We start from the raw sequence: 15,944 nt of genomic DNA on the forward strand, positions 1-15,944 counted from the left end.
ATTGGTTTCTCACGGTTTGGTACCTGCTCTTCTGGGCTTAATGGTTTTGGACACCTAGCCTTCCCTTAGGAGCTTGGGGTCCAGCCCCCTCCCCTGCCCAGCCTCTGCTTTGGGCCCCCAGGCTGTCCCTGTCCTCTCGCAGCACAGGACCCAGGCTGACCAATGGGCCCCCAGGCAGGGGCAGGCCAGTGCACAACAGGGCCCCCGGCTGACCGGGGCTGGCTATTCTAACGACATGCAGCTGAGCCCAGCATCAGTGCGGGTTGGCACAGGTGCTTCTCTGCCTGGGATCCACCCCACCCCCAACCTTGAATGTGTGTACGTGTCCCTCTTATACCAGCTTTTGGACAAAGGGAAAGCACAAGTCCCCTGTGTGCACACTGCAGGGACTCCGCTCCCCCTTCCTGCATCTGTTGTCTGTCCCCAGCTCAACCCTCCCTTGAGGACATTTAATCCCATTTGAGGCCCATGCTGTGACACATCCCTCCTTGCCACCCAACTGAGTGAACAATTCACAAATATTTCCTCATGCATGCAGGACCCTGTGCTGAGGCCCAGAGCTAACTGTCCTTGTCCCTGGTCTGGAAGGTCTAGCAGCCTGGCCAGGGAGATATGGTTACAGGACATGACAACTCCATGGGACTCGTGGCCATGGGGCTCCAGGCAGGATCATAAAATAACCCCAGAGGAAAGGCAGCGAGGTCTGAAAGGTGAGCAGGTAGTGTTTTCCTGTGGGCAAAAAGGGGACAGGCGCTCCTGGTAGAAGGAACTGCTCATACAAAGACACACAGGGAATGAAGAGACAGAGGGAAGATATGGCCAGACCAGGGAGGGCCTTGAATGCCAGGCTGGGAAGTTTGGTTTTACTTCCGGGGCTGTGCGGAGCCAGGGAAAGTTTTCAGTGGAAGAGTGACTTGGACCCCGATTTTAGAAAGATCCTGCTGGGAAGCAGAGAAAGGACTGCAGGACTGAGATGGGGCAGGGGTCCTTCTAGAGCTAATGCTCCGTGCCCTAGCCCGGATCGAGGGAAAGAGGAATTCAAGACATGTTGGAATGGCAGAACCTGGTGACCAATTGGATGGAGGTGAGGGCAGAGGGAGGCCTGGGAGGTGGCCTGGAAGGTGGGTCCACGTGGTCCCATGAACCGCCCTGGATGGCCGCTCAGTGCCACTCTTACCTGCAGCCAGGTGCGGGGTGGCGCCTCCAGCAGGAGGTGAGCTCGCGGGAGGATGGGCGGGGCAGCTGTTCGGGCGGCTGGGGGCGGGGCGGCTGGATAAGTGGGAGGACAGCTAGGAGGAGGGGTCTCTGTGCTGCTCTCCCGGGGCCGCTCTCACTAGATCTGAGAACACTAGGCTTGGCCCCATGCCTTCTCGTGGCTGCCCAGCCCTCCCAACTTAATGGTTCCATTTTACATAAAACCTTACTATGATTCTGGAGATACCATATCTCATTCTGTAGCCAAGCAGCTTGAGGTTCAGGGAGCTTAACTAATCTGCCAAGCTTGAGATTTGAGCCCCGCCTGCCTGACTCCCCTCCCATGCTCTTTCCCTGGATTTGAGAAGGGAGATTCAGGAGGGCAGAGTCTCTGTCTGTCTCTGCAGGACTGTGGTGGGGGCGTAGGGGTGGTGAGCAAGTGGGGTTGGAGCCCCAGAGAAGGATCTGGGATCAGTTTTGCTTCTGTGTTGCAGAGGCCCCTAGTGGGGAGAGAGAAGAGGTAAAGGGGTGGGTGGCCTATAGTGCAGCTCATGGCCACTAGATGGCACTCAACCCCTGCTCGCCTCACCTCCTCAGGTCTAAGACAGGTGCGGGGACGGGGGGGGGGGGGGGGGGGGGGGGGGGGGGGGGGGGGGGGGGGGGGGGGAGGGGGGTTGGGGGGCTAACCTCACTCCCATCCACTGAGTACACTCCTCTCATGCTCGCACACACAGACATGTTCTCTCTCTCTCTCTCTCTCTCTCTCACACACACACACACACACACACACGCACACACACACATACACACACAGAATAACATGCTCATTATGTTGGCAGACACGCTCCTGAGGCTGACTTAACACAGTCTACACGGGGTACACTGTACAAACTCCATAGGGAAAATGGGAAATGTTTCTTGGGGGCCTCTAGCTCCTTTAGCTGCTCTCTGAACAGGCCTGAGGTCCGTCAGTCTTAACCTAAGGGAGAGCCCATGTCTGGGGTGTGTCTGCCTGCTGAGTGGCCTCCCTCTGCATGAGCATCCCTGGGGAGGTGGGACCAGCCTTGTGATCCAGCATGGGTGGAACCTCTCCTCCAGGAGCCGGCACTGTGAGGCCTGGTCCCGTGCTGCTGAAGCTGGGGAGTCAGAGCGGGAGCTAGCTGGAATGCGCAGGGGCCTCCAGAGGAGGCTGGGCTCGGGTCGACGTCGGGATGGGATGACTGGGGCGGGGGTGAGGGTACTGCACATAGGCCAGGAAAGCAGGCTGGGTGGTGGGGAGACGCAGGGTCTGTGCCCAGGACCTCAGCCTTCCCTCACTGCTCGGCCTCCCAAGGCTGTCTCCTTGAGACAGAGTGGGTGCGCCCTGGAGGTAGGGAACACAAGCCAGCCAAAGATGTCGTGAGGTGGCCCGAAAGGGGAGGGGCATGCCCCGGGAGGGCAGCAGCGAGATGCTATTTCCTCAGCCTCAGCTGCAGTGTCCTGGAAGGGCCCCGAGCAGGGAGGTGAAGGGGTTAGAGGCCTGCTCTGAGCAGGAGCTGGGCCCCAGGGCAGCAGGGCAGCCACACGTCCAAGCTAGACTCGGCACAGTGCCTGAGGACAGAAAAGAGAGTGGGTTGACGGGGGGGGGGGGGGGGGGGGGGGGGGGGGGGGGGGGGGGGGGGGGGGGGGGGGGGGGGGGGACGAGAGGAGTGGGGAGGAAGAGGCAGCATGGCTGATTTGGGGAGGATCAAGAATGTCAGGGGAGGCCTCCCATCTGACAGAAATTCGCACTGCTGGGTTCTCTCTCCTGAAACACAAAGCAAGAGTTGTCACCACACACCCAGTCCCTCCAGGACTTTCTTTTCTCTCCTGACGGGATGAGCACTCAAATTCTCCCTCGCTGGCCTCAGTTTTTCTGTCCACAAACTGGGATGAAGAGGCCCCTCTGGAGGCCGTCAGGAGACAGGAGGGTGTGCTGGGAGGGAAGCCGCTCTACCTCTAAGGAGTTGCGTGTGAATGAAATCTGCACATAGACGCCATGGCCAGACTGTTCTCTGAGGGCTTATAGGATGGGTCCGTACAGGAAGAAGAGTACACATTCCCATTTGAAGATGGGCGACACAGGTGTGAGAATGGGAGGTGGTGTCATTCCTGCCAAGATGGCTGCCACTCTCCATTCCTCAGTCATCCCTGCAGAAACCACAGAACTGAGCAAGGAGCGTGGCATTCTGGGAACTAACAATTCTGGATGAGCTGGGGAGAGATAAAAGTGAGAAGCTGGGTTGGAGGAAAACACTTGCCTCACCCCGTGTTGCCTTGGACAGTCAACCATTGCCTGTCCCCTCACCTCTGCACAAACTCCTGGGGCTTCTTTATCCCCTTTGGGCAGTGGCTGGAGGAAAAGAACAACCTCTTAATTGGGAGGCTTTCCCAAGGCTGGGTGGGAATTATTGTCCCCTTTAGAGACAAGGGAAACTGAGGCCCAGAAGCTCAGCTGGCAGCAACCTTCCTCAGAGCAAAAGTTGCTTATAGAGCATCCCCAGGGTTGGATGAGGAAATCAGGCCTCAGAAAGGACAGAAACCTCTAAGATCATACAAGATACAGAGGAGGAGTGGGGCTGAGTACCAGCTCCCAGCCCTTGGCCGGAGGTTCTAGTCCCTGTCCCAGGGAGGGCAGTCTTTGCTTTCTTGAGTCACCAACATCAGGCCTCATGTCGCTCCCCCCCCCCGCACCCCCCCAATACACAGACCTGGCCCTGGTGAGCTGGTTTGTTCCTCCCACATCCCAGCATCCCTGCATCTGCCTAGTGCTGGGGTCAGGGAAGGGGGAGGACAGTTAGAGCAGTAGGTGTCCTTTTCTCTCTACTTCTACCTCTGAGCATCCATCTGGCTCTCAGCTTAGACTGTCCAGGAGTGTGTGCCCGTCACATGCACGTGCTTGCTTTCCTCCTGTAGACTGGGACCCCCTCAAGGGCAGGAACAGATCTGCCTTGGCTCTGGCTTCCCACATCCCTACTCAGAGTTTGGTGCACAGAAGGTGCTCAGAAGAGGCCTGTTGATTGATCGAAAGTGACAGAGTCAGGACTCCAGTGCGTCAGGACTCCAGTGCGTGCATTGATCACAACTCAGCTGAACACTTGAGGGGGCCCCTCTGAAAATCTCCAGAATTCTCTCTCTAGGCAGCTCTTCCATCTCTGGTACTCTGCCCTGTAAACTCTAGCCAACTGGATCTCTTCAGACTCACAACTCCATCCTCTCAACTCAAGGAGACTTCCAGGCTTCACCGGGGATCCGCCTCCCTGCTCTGTGGCCTGGAAACTCTCTCTAGGCTATAAGCTGGGCAACTGTAGAGCTTACCACAGTTTTCTTTTCTCTTACAATTCCATTCCTTGTCTGGTACCCGACCCCTTGAAAACCTTTATTTCATACATTTTGTCCGTTATGTTGTTGTTATTTCAAGGAGGCAGGTAAATCTAGCCTTTATTACTCTGCTTTGGATGGGAGTGTGAGTCTATTTCACTAACTTTTATTGAAGTATAGTATTCCACATATGAATGTTGACAGTCATTTGGATATTAATATTTTGGCCATTAGGAACAATGTACCCAGGGATGTTCTTGTGTATGTATATATTTTGAGTACTCCATTGTATGGGTATATATTTATCTATTTCTACTGTTGATGTATATCTTTAAGCTTCCAACAGGAGCCATTCCTTTCTACCTGAAAACACCCTTTTAGTGTCTCCTTTCATGCAGGTCTGCTGCTGTTGAATCCTTCTGGATTGGACTAGTTTGAAAATGTCTGTTTCTCCTTCATTGTTTTGGGATGTTTTTGCAGCTGTTGAAGTCTAAGTTGGGAAGTCTTTCCTCTGAGCACTTTGGAGATCACATTCGATTCTCTTTTGACTGCCATTGGTCCTGATGAGAAGTCAGACAGCAGTCTTGTTCTTATTCCTTTGAAAGTACCATAATGCATCTCTTTCTCTGGCTGCTAAGATTTTCTCTTTATTTTTGGTTTTCAGCAGTTTTATATATGCTTATGTATGGTGTTCTCTGTATTTTTTTTAAGATTTTATTTATTTATTTGACAGAGAGAGAGAGAGAGAGAATGAGAGAGGCAACACAAGCAGGGGGAGTGGGGGAGGAAGAAGCAGGCTTTCCGTGGAGCAGGGAGCCCAATGCGGGGCTCGATCCCAGGACCCTGGGAATCATGACCTGAGCCAAAGGCAGACGCTTAACGAACGACTGAGCCACCCAGGCGCCCCTTCTCTGTATTTCTCCTGTTTGAGATTCATAACGCGTCTTGAATCCGTAGTGATTTTTCCCTCCCCTCAATCCAGTCTTCATTGGCTATGGATAAGTACATTTCCCGTAATTCCCAAAGCATGCTAAGAAAGTATTCTACAAAATTTTGTTGAAATCTGTGATAAACAAGAGAAAAATAGTGATGCAGATATGGGGGAAATTATTTTATGTTGACCACTAGATTCTTATCCTTGGGGTTCACACTCACACCCCCTTCAGTAGAGGAGAAGTGTCACCAGTCGCGGTCTCTGTCCTTAGCTCCTGATCTATAACCGAGGATCTGTCCCTGACCAGGTATCCTGACCTAGAAGCAAGGCTTTCTACCTTCTGCCTAATGGCTGGTGAGAAGGAAAAACTACTTTGTCTCTGTCTCTGGCTTCATTTTGCCTCTCATCAACACTTACATTGTAATTAATGCAGGACACTTCAGTATTTCATTGTTTAGAACTGCTCCTTATCAGAATAGGATTTTGGAATTCCCTACGTGACAGTAAGTAGATCCCTGAGTGGTGAGTTCCAGCTCAGTGAAATAAAGGATAGCTGGCTTCAACCACCAGGCTTCGAGTGCACACGTATGATGAGTCAGGAAGACATCAGGTATCTACCTTCCTACCGTGCCTCTATCTCTGCCAGCTCATTTGCTGCTTCAGTGGTAAATTCAGTGGTGAATCAAAGTGGAAGCACCTTTGCACCTGGTCCAGGTCACTACCCTCACCAATCTTGGCACCCAGACAAAACCCCTGTGACACGGCCCAGCTCACTGGTCCACGTGTCTTTCCTGAATCCCCGATACAAGCATCCAATTGTCTGATCCCTCCTAGACTGCCTTCCTGTGGTATAGGGGCTGGAAAACATTTCCCACATTCCACTCCAGGTTGGGTTTCACATGAGACCTGGGTTCTATCAGAAAGGTGTCAGAAGGGCTCCGAGGAGGGCTGCACCAGTGGGCTGTGCTGTCAGGAGGTGAGACATAGCGAGCCAGACAAGGGAAAGGCCACGTCGTCTGCCCAACCCCCACAGAGGCCCCCACCACCCCCATGTGGTGGCCAGAGGCCATTGGCCATTTTGTTCTTCTCTCCAAGCCTCCGATGGTGGCTACCTGGAGTACAACCCATTCTCTGAGCTTGGCCTTGACCACGTGCATTTCCCCCAAATGCCCCAGACACTGTTTGGCCCGCAGCTGCCTGAAGACCTGCACCTGGGCCTGCTCTTCCTCTCCTGGGGGTCTTCCTCACTCTGGCTTCCCACCTGCAGGGAGCACCCTGCTATCCAGCTGCCACTGGTACCACAGCCCCCGTTGTCTCTGTCACTTTGCCGGTACCGTGTTTGCTCCCACCTCTTCTAGTCCGTTGGCTCACAGATTGAGGGCCAGAGCTGCCCTGAGGATTAGTTATGTTCTCCAGCTTGGTCTTCTCCCGTGGTATGCAGTAGGTACCTAATTAATGTGTGAGAGTGAAAAAAAAAAAAAAAAAAGAAGTGTCCTTGGCAAGACATGGAGGTGGAAGTACATAATGGACATGGATGACTGCAGGCAGGTGGATAGAATCACCTGAAAAGCAGCTGTATGAGAGGCACCCATGGAGGACTTTCTAAATGGCAACCCTTCACACCAGGGCCAAGCAACATGTAGCCGTATGGTAATGCTACCACTTGAAAACCGGTTGGGCGTTTTGGCTGGCCCTGACCTTCAGCTGTGTAGCACTGAGCCTGATTCTCTTCTCCTTCTACTTAAGCCTATGTAGATTATGGTGTACAACTAAGAATCTCAACTGATAGAGTCCTCTCCAAGCACTGATCCCACTGGTTGTAATTGCCTGTCTCCCCCAATAAAACATGAGCTCCTTGAGGGGAGGGACTCAGTCTGGCTTATTTCTATATCCTTAGTACCCAGCACAGAGCTTAGGACAGAGTAGGCACTCAGCAAACGTGTACTGACTGCTTAAGTGAAATGTGAGTCATTGTAAATCCAGTCTGAGTGACTGCCTCCAGTGAGGGATCTGGGGCTGGCCTGCATATCTTGAGGAGTATCTGGGTTGTGATCATGGATGTGCAAGAGTTATCTCATTCAACTGAGGAAAAGAGTTTGCTCAGTAAAACCATGCCTGCATGACGAACAATCAGGCATAGTGGAGTCATGCTTGTGTGACCAGCGCTGAATATCATTTGAAACAAACTGGCTTCCAGAACACTGGCAGGCTCCAGGATGCAAAGTGATATTCACCATGAGTGGGGCATGTAAAAGGACAGAGAAAAATCCTTGAACTTATACTATATCGTCATCATCAAATAAATTTTAAAATTTCACCAATTGGAAAATTCCTCGCTAAAGAAATGTCACCCCAAACTTCCCCTAAGCATTTGTTTTCATCTCTAAATGCGATCTGTGACTCCTTATTCCTGGGTCCTCCTAGTGCCAAACACAGGCCCCCAATTTTATGTTCTTATTCTCTTAGCAGTTTTTTCATGACACTCTTCTAAATTGCTAGATGGGTTTACATGGACCCTCTCGGCGGCTGGCGGATATCCCGCCAAGGGAAGTGTTTGGGCAATAACAGCACAGTGGTTAAGGGCGTGGCGCCTGCCAGCAGGCAGACCTGGATCAGATTTCTGTCCTGACATTCCTTTCTGTGTGACTTCGGGTAAGGACTTACCTTCCCTAGGTCTCAATGTCCTCCTCTGTAAAGGGAGGGTGATAGTAAGCCTTCCCAAGGCTGTGGTGAGGATTAAATGAGAAAGGGCATGAAAGCCTTTGGCCCCTGTCAAAGCTACAGGGGTGTGAATGGCAGGATTTCATCAGGGAATGAGGAGATAACTTCATCTTTGGCAAAGGCTGAGGGTTGGGAAGAGAGCTCCTGGGAAGAGGGCTTTGGCCTCAGAGACAGAAAGGGCAGTTTCAAAAGAGTTTGGAAGTGGTTACCTGTGGCAATCTGGGTTAGTGTATTGACTGTGCCCCCCACAAAGGTATGTTCGAGTCCTAGTCCCTGATACCTGTGAATGTGACCTTCTCTGGAAATAGGGTCTTTGCAGATGTGATTCAGATGAGGTCACTGCAAGAAGGAAATGTGGACACGGAGACACACAGAAAGAAGGTCATTTGAAGATGGAGGCAGGGATGGGATAATGCCACCACAAGTCAAGCAACGCCAAGGAGTGCCACCAGCACCAGAAGCTAAGAGAGAGTCAAGGAAAGATCCTCCTCCAGGTCCTTCAGAGACATCATGGCCTGCCAGCACTGATTTAGGACTTCAAGCCTCCAGAACTATGAGACAACACACTTCTGTTGTTTGAAGCCACCCACTTTGTGGTGCTTTGTTACTGCAACCCAAGGAGACCAGCGCAGGGGGTGTGGCCAGGAAAGGGTGCCTCAGGGCACAGGGCACAGATGGACTGGAGGGAGGGGGGACACAGCTGGCCATGTTCCGACTTTGGTGTCTTGAGTCCAGTTGGCAGGACAGCCCAATCACTGAAGACCATCTGGGAGGTACACACAAACGCTTAGCTTCCTTGGCCCGGGATAGAACAAGTCCTCAGTGCAATCATTGATTGATGTTCCATATTTCCTTCTCCCATCAGACCGAGACTAGGGTGTCCTTAGACCCTATCCATTCTCAGCTCGTCCCCCTCTCCCGTCCTGTTTGCCTCACTCCCTTACAGGCTGTTTCTGACAAGCACTCCCATCTCTGTCAAGCATGTGGTCACCATCCCTCAGAGTGTTCATGACAAACTTGCGCAGCCCAGCCTTGCACCAGCTGCTGGGGGGTGGGGGGTGGGGCAGTGACACAGAAGCACTGAGGCAGGGTCCTGCCCAGAGGGAGCTCAGAGTAACCTGGGTGAAACATTAATTGATTCATCAACTAGTTCATAGTGAAATGCACATTTGTTGAAAACATACTATGTGCTGTCCCTGGCTGGACCTCGGAGAGGCTACAGGGATCAACAAAACCAGACACCAGGGTGTCTGGGTGGTGCTGTCGGTTAAACATCCGACTCTTCAGTCATGAGATTGAGCCCCGTGTGGGGCTCCACGCTCAGCGTGGAGTCTGCTTGAGATTCTCCCTCTCCCTCTGTCCCTCCCCGTGCTTGCGCTCGCTGGACTCTCTAAACAAACAAATAAGTAAATCTTAGAGAAAAAAAAAAATGACCCAGACACCAAACTCATAGGCTAATTGAGGGATAGACATTAATCAAATAGACTCACAGGCAGGGGTGCCTGGCTGGCTTAGTCGGTAGAGCATGCAACTCCTGACCTTGGGGTCATGAGTTCAAGCCCCATATAAAGCTTATTTAAAAAAACAAAAAAAAAACCAAAAAAACAAAAAAACGGACTCACAAGCAAATGTAAAATGGCAGTTGTGCCAACAGGGCCATTAAGGAAAAGTAGATGCTACAAGAGCCTCTGACAGGTGGATTTGAACTGGTCATGGTGGTCAGCGGGTCTTAGCAGAAGGAAAGCACCCAGGCTAAGGCCTGAAGTGAATTAAGAGCAGAGGGAACAGCATGTGCAAAGATCCCAAGACAGGAGGCAGCACAAGAAGGAGGATCTTAAGGAAGGTCAGGGGCGGGTGGTTGGGAGACTATGAACTATGAGAGGGAGTGTGGAAGATGAGGTAAGAGAGCCAGGCTCTGTTCGGGAGTTTGAGCTTTATCCCAAAAGGAATGAATATCAAGGGTCTGCAGTAGGCAGGTGACCTGGTCAGAAACTGAGACACGCACTCGGGTGGCAGCAGCGGCTGGGGGAGCAACTGGGTGCCTGGGCAGGGAGGGAGCTCCTGCAGCAGCTCAAGTGAGCACGTGATAGTGACATGGGCCCAGGTCACGGAGGATGGAGAGAGGTGCACAGATTGGAGAGACAGCCTTGGCGATGGGTGGGAGGTGATGTCTGGGAGGGAGAAAGGGGATTGGTGATGACTCTTACTTTTCTGGTTTGTGCAACTAGATAGATGTTGGTGCCATTTGCTGGGAGAAGGCGCCCTGGAAGAGGACCAGATTTGGAGGAGAAAACCCTCAATTCAGGAAAAGTTCTTTGTAAACCCTATGGTTGCAGGAATATCAGCTGTTACCACCCACTCATTAAAAAAAAATATTGAATAAATGCTTGCTATATGCTGAGCCCTGTGCCAAGTGCTAGAGATGAAAGGGAAGGAAATTAGCATCTGATGCACAACTCTGCAAGGCAGTAGGCTAGTGAGATTAAGATGCGACAGATTTGGTTTTGAGACCTGGCTCTACAGCTTCCTAGCTGTATGACCTTGGGCAAATCACTTAACCTCTGGGTGTCTCAGGATCATCTGTAAAATGGGATTTACATCCCTGTCCCCTAGAATGTTCTGTGCCTCTAGTGACAACACAACCCAGTGCCTTTAGCACAGTGCTTTGCACACAGTAAGTGCTTAATATAAAGATGCTGTTGTTGGTTCTTTATGTAAGGCCTGATCATGTCTTTTTTTTTTTAAGATTTTATTTCTTTATTTGACAGAGGGACCCTGGAAATCTGTCAGTCCCAGGGCAAACTAGGATGGTTGGTCACCCTACTGGCCACTGAGACCCAAGGAAATGACTTCTATGGGGATTGGCGGGGGGCGGGGGGGGGTCTGGAAAACTTTTTCCTTGCTAAGAATAAATGGTAAAGACATACATGGGAGGCCATGCCCTTCTTTGCTGGAAGGCTTTGTTTCTCTGTATTATGCTTGGAGCTGCTGTAGCCATCTTGTGACCACGAGAGGAGAGAAGCAGCAGGCTGAAGATGGTGGGATGAAGAAGGGGAAAGCACCTGGGTCCTTGAGGACACCACTGTACTGCAAGTGCTTAGCTCAGGAGTTCTTGCTATGACAGTAACAAACTACAATACCCACTAATATCTGCCACCTGCAGCCAAAAGCATCCTGATGCAAAATGGCACCCAGCTGGAAAGGGGCAGAGCTGGGTCTAAACCCACCACCATTGTGGTGGCCATTTCTCAATACTAAACTCTAGGACAGAGGTAAGTGTAAGTTCTGTGAACAACTCCATTTGCCTAGGACAGTGTTTCTCCAAGTATATTTCTTCCACGGGGTGCCCTCTGCACAAGGATTCCATTGTCAAATGGGTTTAGGGGGACATGACATGTTATATGCCCTTACCACTACATATTAATTTTGGAAGTCTTGCAGGAAGGAAATCTGTTTATCTTGGATTCACTCAGTGTTTCTCAAAATCATTTCAATGTGGAGTTTTTAGTTTCTTTTTGTTTTTGTGAAGCCCCATTGATGTGTCCCAGGTGTTCCACAAAACACAGCTTGGGAAATGGTGAGGTAACAGACGAAGAGGCTGTCTGGAGCATGAGACCGCAGCATGGGGCTCCGGTTAGGAGCCTCGGTTTGCTTGTGGTCGGATGTGATTACCAGTAGCGCCCCCTTCCCCTCTTCAGAGTATCCTAGTTTGGGATGATCAACTGTGTCATCACTGGGCTCTGGGCGAGGAGGAGGGCTTCCTGGGAGAGGGGGAAGTGAGGGGCTCTTCAGGATCAGGGAGCCGTGTCTCCCCTGCCCCCAGCAGAAAGGTGTGGCCAGAGCCAGCTGGCTGGGGCTGCAGCGAGGGTAGAGGGTACCGAGCGGCAGGAAGTGCGGCAGGAAGACTGAGGGGTATGGAGTTCAGCTGTGGCATGCACTGTACGTGTGACTCGGAAAGGGAGATGGGGGTGGTGGTAGAGGGCCATTAGCCTGGGTGGGCAAAAAGGAATGACAGGTTTGCAGGCTGCAGCGACACAGAAGTAGCCTGGGCCCGGAGGCCGCACACAGCACCCACAGCGGGTATTCCCTTGGGCCAGTTCTACTTAACTCCATTAAGCAGGACTGTCTAATGAGTGGCTTGGGCAATGGGAACCGATGCTGGATGTATAACCCATCTGGGAAGGCAGAGTCCTAAAGGAAGGTAAGGAAGCGGCCCAGGCCTGAGTTTGTTAATCCTGCCGCTCCAGTCCCAAGTTTTTTCTTTTGTTTGCTGTGTCCCTCATTGGACCGGAAGCTCTTTGAGGTCAGGTACTGTGTTCTTCCCACCATTGTATCCAGAGCACCTGGGGCAGTTCCCCATCCATAGCAAAGCCTCAATAAATACATGTTGAATAAATGCATGAGAGGGAGAAAAACATCTTTCTAAACCAGAAGGGCATTAAGACTTAATGAGCCTCTACTGTGCGCTGGGGGCTTGCCAGCAGGCATCTCCTTTAGCTCACCTCTGAGGCAGAGCTCACGAAAGGGCTAATGACAAGCCAACAAATGCCATTCCTCGGCTGAGGCCCCGGTCAAGCCCCTCCACCTGCAGAAAACACGTCCCCTCGCCTTCACTGAGCTTCCTCTCCTCTGGGCTTGATAAAATCCAGCTCTTAACTGCATGCTGTTCAGCGTGGTGTTTCATCAGACCTCTTCCCACTTGACTGTAAACTCTTCAAGAACAGAGGCTACGTCTCTGTTTCCAGGTCTCCCCCACAGCACCGAGAGCTGAAAAGAACAAAACCCAAAAAGCAACCCCGTGTGTTTGTTTGTTAATTGGTGGGTTTACTTTGAACCCTGGTTCCAGCATGATCTTGATGCGGAGCACTCTCCTGGCAGTTAGTCCTGCTGCTCTGTGTATTCTGTTTCCGTTAGGGATGCTTTCTGCTCTGCGACGGAACACCTGACAGGCAGTGCTTTAAACAGGTCACTTAATTATCTCACGCAGGAGAAGGCTGGAGGCAGGCTGGGGCAGTGCTCCTAAGAGGCCAGCAGAGATTCAGACTTTCCGCTCTGCCACCTTGCACGTGCTGGCTTGTTGCCTCCCGGTACAAGATGAAGTTTTAGGCTTCACATCTATATTCCAGGCAGGAAGATGGGAGAGAGGGGAGGAGGCTAGCCCAAGTGTCCTTTTGATCCGAAAAGCAGAAGCTTTCCCAGAGGCCTCTAGCAGACTCCTGCTTCATTTTATTGGCCACACTCAATAAAAGAACCTGAGAAAACAGCTAGGTTTTCCAGACTCTATAGTTGAGGGGACAAAGGAAAAGTGACTTGAGAATGGGTGTTGCATGAGGCCACCAACAGTTATTGCTGTCTACGCTATAGAAGGAAGAGAGAGAAAAGTAATCAGGCTTGTCATTCACTCCAACTAGCCATTCTGAAATCTCCCCAGCGCAAGCAGGACCGTGTTTAGATTTGTTCCCAGGGAGACGCTCTACATTCTTGGTTGCACATAAACACGGATGCCTATAGACACAAAAGGCATTGTCCATGCCTTCCAGAACCACACAGTCAGGCGGGGAGGATGCGATAGGCTGGCTGAGATAGAGCTGTCATCGCAATAATGTGTGCTATGGGGCACCTGGGTGGCTCAGATCGTTAAGTGTCTGCCTTTGGCTCAGGTCATGATCTCAGGGTCCTGGGATCGAGTCCCGCGTCGGGCTCCTTGCTTAGTGGGGAGCCTGCTTCTCCCTCTGCCTGCCACTCCCCCTGCTTGTGCTCTCCCTCTCTCTCTCTGGCAAATAAATAAATAAATAAATAATAAATAAATAAATAAATAAATAAATAATGTGTGCTATGGCTTTTACATAGAAAGATATGAGAGAAGGAGCATCTAACTCTGGTTGGGGGCAGGCAGGGAAGGCTGCCCAGAGATGGTCACACATGGGGTTGCAATGGCGGCTAAGGATATGAAAAAGGGGCTGGGGGGGGGGGTGTTCCAGACGGCCAAAAGTGCAGGGGCAGGGGGACAGTGGTGGGAAGAGAGCACAGTGCAGCTGACGAGCATCACAAAGTTCTGTTTTGCTGGCATGTAGGATGCCTGATGGAGAGAGATGAGACTGGCAGGGCCAGATCATGAAAAAGGCATGATGTCTGCTGCTAGAGGCTTGGGTCTCCAGCTTGGGTGCCTGGGTAGATGGTGGTACCATTTTCTGAGACAGGAATCACTGAACTCACTTTGGTAATGTTGACTTTGGGGGCTTCAAGCTGTTGGTATGCCCCATGAATTTCCAAGACAGATTCCTGAACTCAGTTTGGTAATGTTGACTTTGGGGGCTTCAAGCTATTGGTATGCCCCATGAATTTCCAAGACAGTCTCATCCACTTCAGTTACCATCATAGGACTCCTAAATTTATAGGCCCCGTTCAGATCTCTCTTCTATATTCCCAGCCTGCGTATCCAATGGAGCTTTGGCTACATGACAACCAGGCCCAAAATTTAGTAGCTTAAAACTAGAACCATTTATTTAGTCCCTGAATCTGTAGGTTGGCAATTTGTTTGGGCTCAGATATTGTCCCCCTTAAAGACTAAAAGGATAGAAGATGGTAGTTCCCATTATATTCCCCCATTTAACCTGCCTATATTAGTGTCTGCAAAAACCATTTACAGACATGTTGGCTCATGTTGGATCATGTGATAACCACAAATGATAACCTCAAATGCAGCTCATATGCTGGATGTAGTATCTTTATTGGAATAGATCAGCACAATCTCTGGCACTTGCCGTTAACTCTGTCAGTGTGTTCTTTCCAATCCCCACTGGTAAATCGAACCAAAAGCAGTTCACAAATAAATGAGCAGTAGTATTCATTTATAGTCTTGCCCCAAGGCTATAACTTTCCTTCTCTCTGCCAGAAAGACCTTGGTCACCTTGACTTTCTGCAGAACACCACTCTGGTCCACCATATTGATGAGGTCATGCTCATTGGACCTGGTAAACAGGAATATGGTGTTACTCTGAATGACTGAATAAGACACATATGTGCCAGTGGGTGTGGGAAAAAGCCTACAAAGATTCATTAGCCTGCTACATAAGTGAAGGTTTTAGGGGGACTAGGTCTGAGACATGCTGGGACATCCCTTCTGAGGCACAGAACAAATTATTGCACCTTATACTCCTTATTGCCGAGCAAGATATACATGTTTGGTGGGTCCTTTGGAATTTGAGGCAGTAGATGCTACACTGAGGATAGTACCCCAATCCATTTATCAGGTAGTCAGAAGTCTAACAATTTCAAGTGAGGCCCCGAGGAAGAGAGGGCTCTGCATTAGGACAAGGTTGCTGTACAAGCGGCTCTGCCCCTCGGCTACAGGGGCTATAGCGTTGGAGCTGTCCATGGAAATAGGATGCTGGATGGAGTCTCTGGCGAGCCCCATAGGAGATGCATGGCATAGATCCTCTAGCTAGGCCATGCCTTCTGCATCAGAGAACTATATTTGAAAAGCAGCTCCTGATGGACCACCAGCCCCTAGTAGAGACTGCACATGGTGCACTCAGACGTGCACTGTGTGATTAGGAGAGAGGAGCTCTCATGAGCTGGTATTAGATCCATGGAGTCATAGTCAGAGCAGACAGGCACAGTAGCAGTCCACTGTATGTTGGAAATGGTACATTCAGGCCTGAGGAGGTCTGTAAGACATAAGGGAGTCATACGAGCAGGTCGCTCAGAGCCCCGTGTCAGCAATCTGTTGCAATGATGTCTCTCGGGCACTCAA

This window comes from Zalophus californianus, chromosome 11 (assembly GCF_009762305.2).
Source record: "Zalophus californianus isolate mZalCal1 chromosome 11, mZalCal1.pri.v2, whole genome shotgun sequence".
NCBI lineage: Eukaryota > Metazoa > Chordata > Mammalia > Carnivora > Otariidae > Zalophus > Zalophus californianus.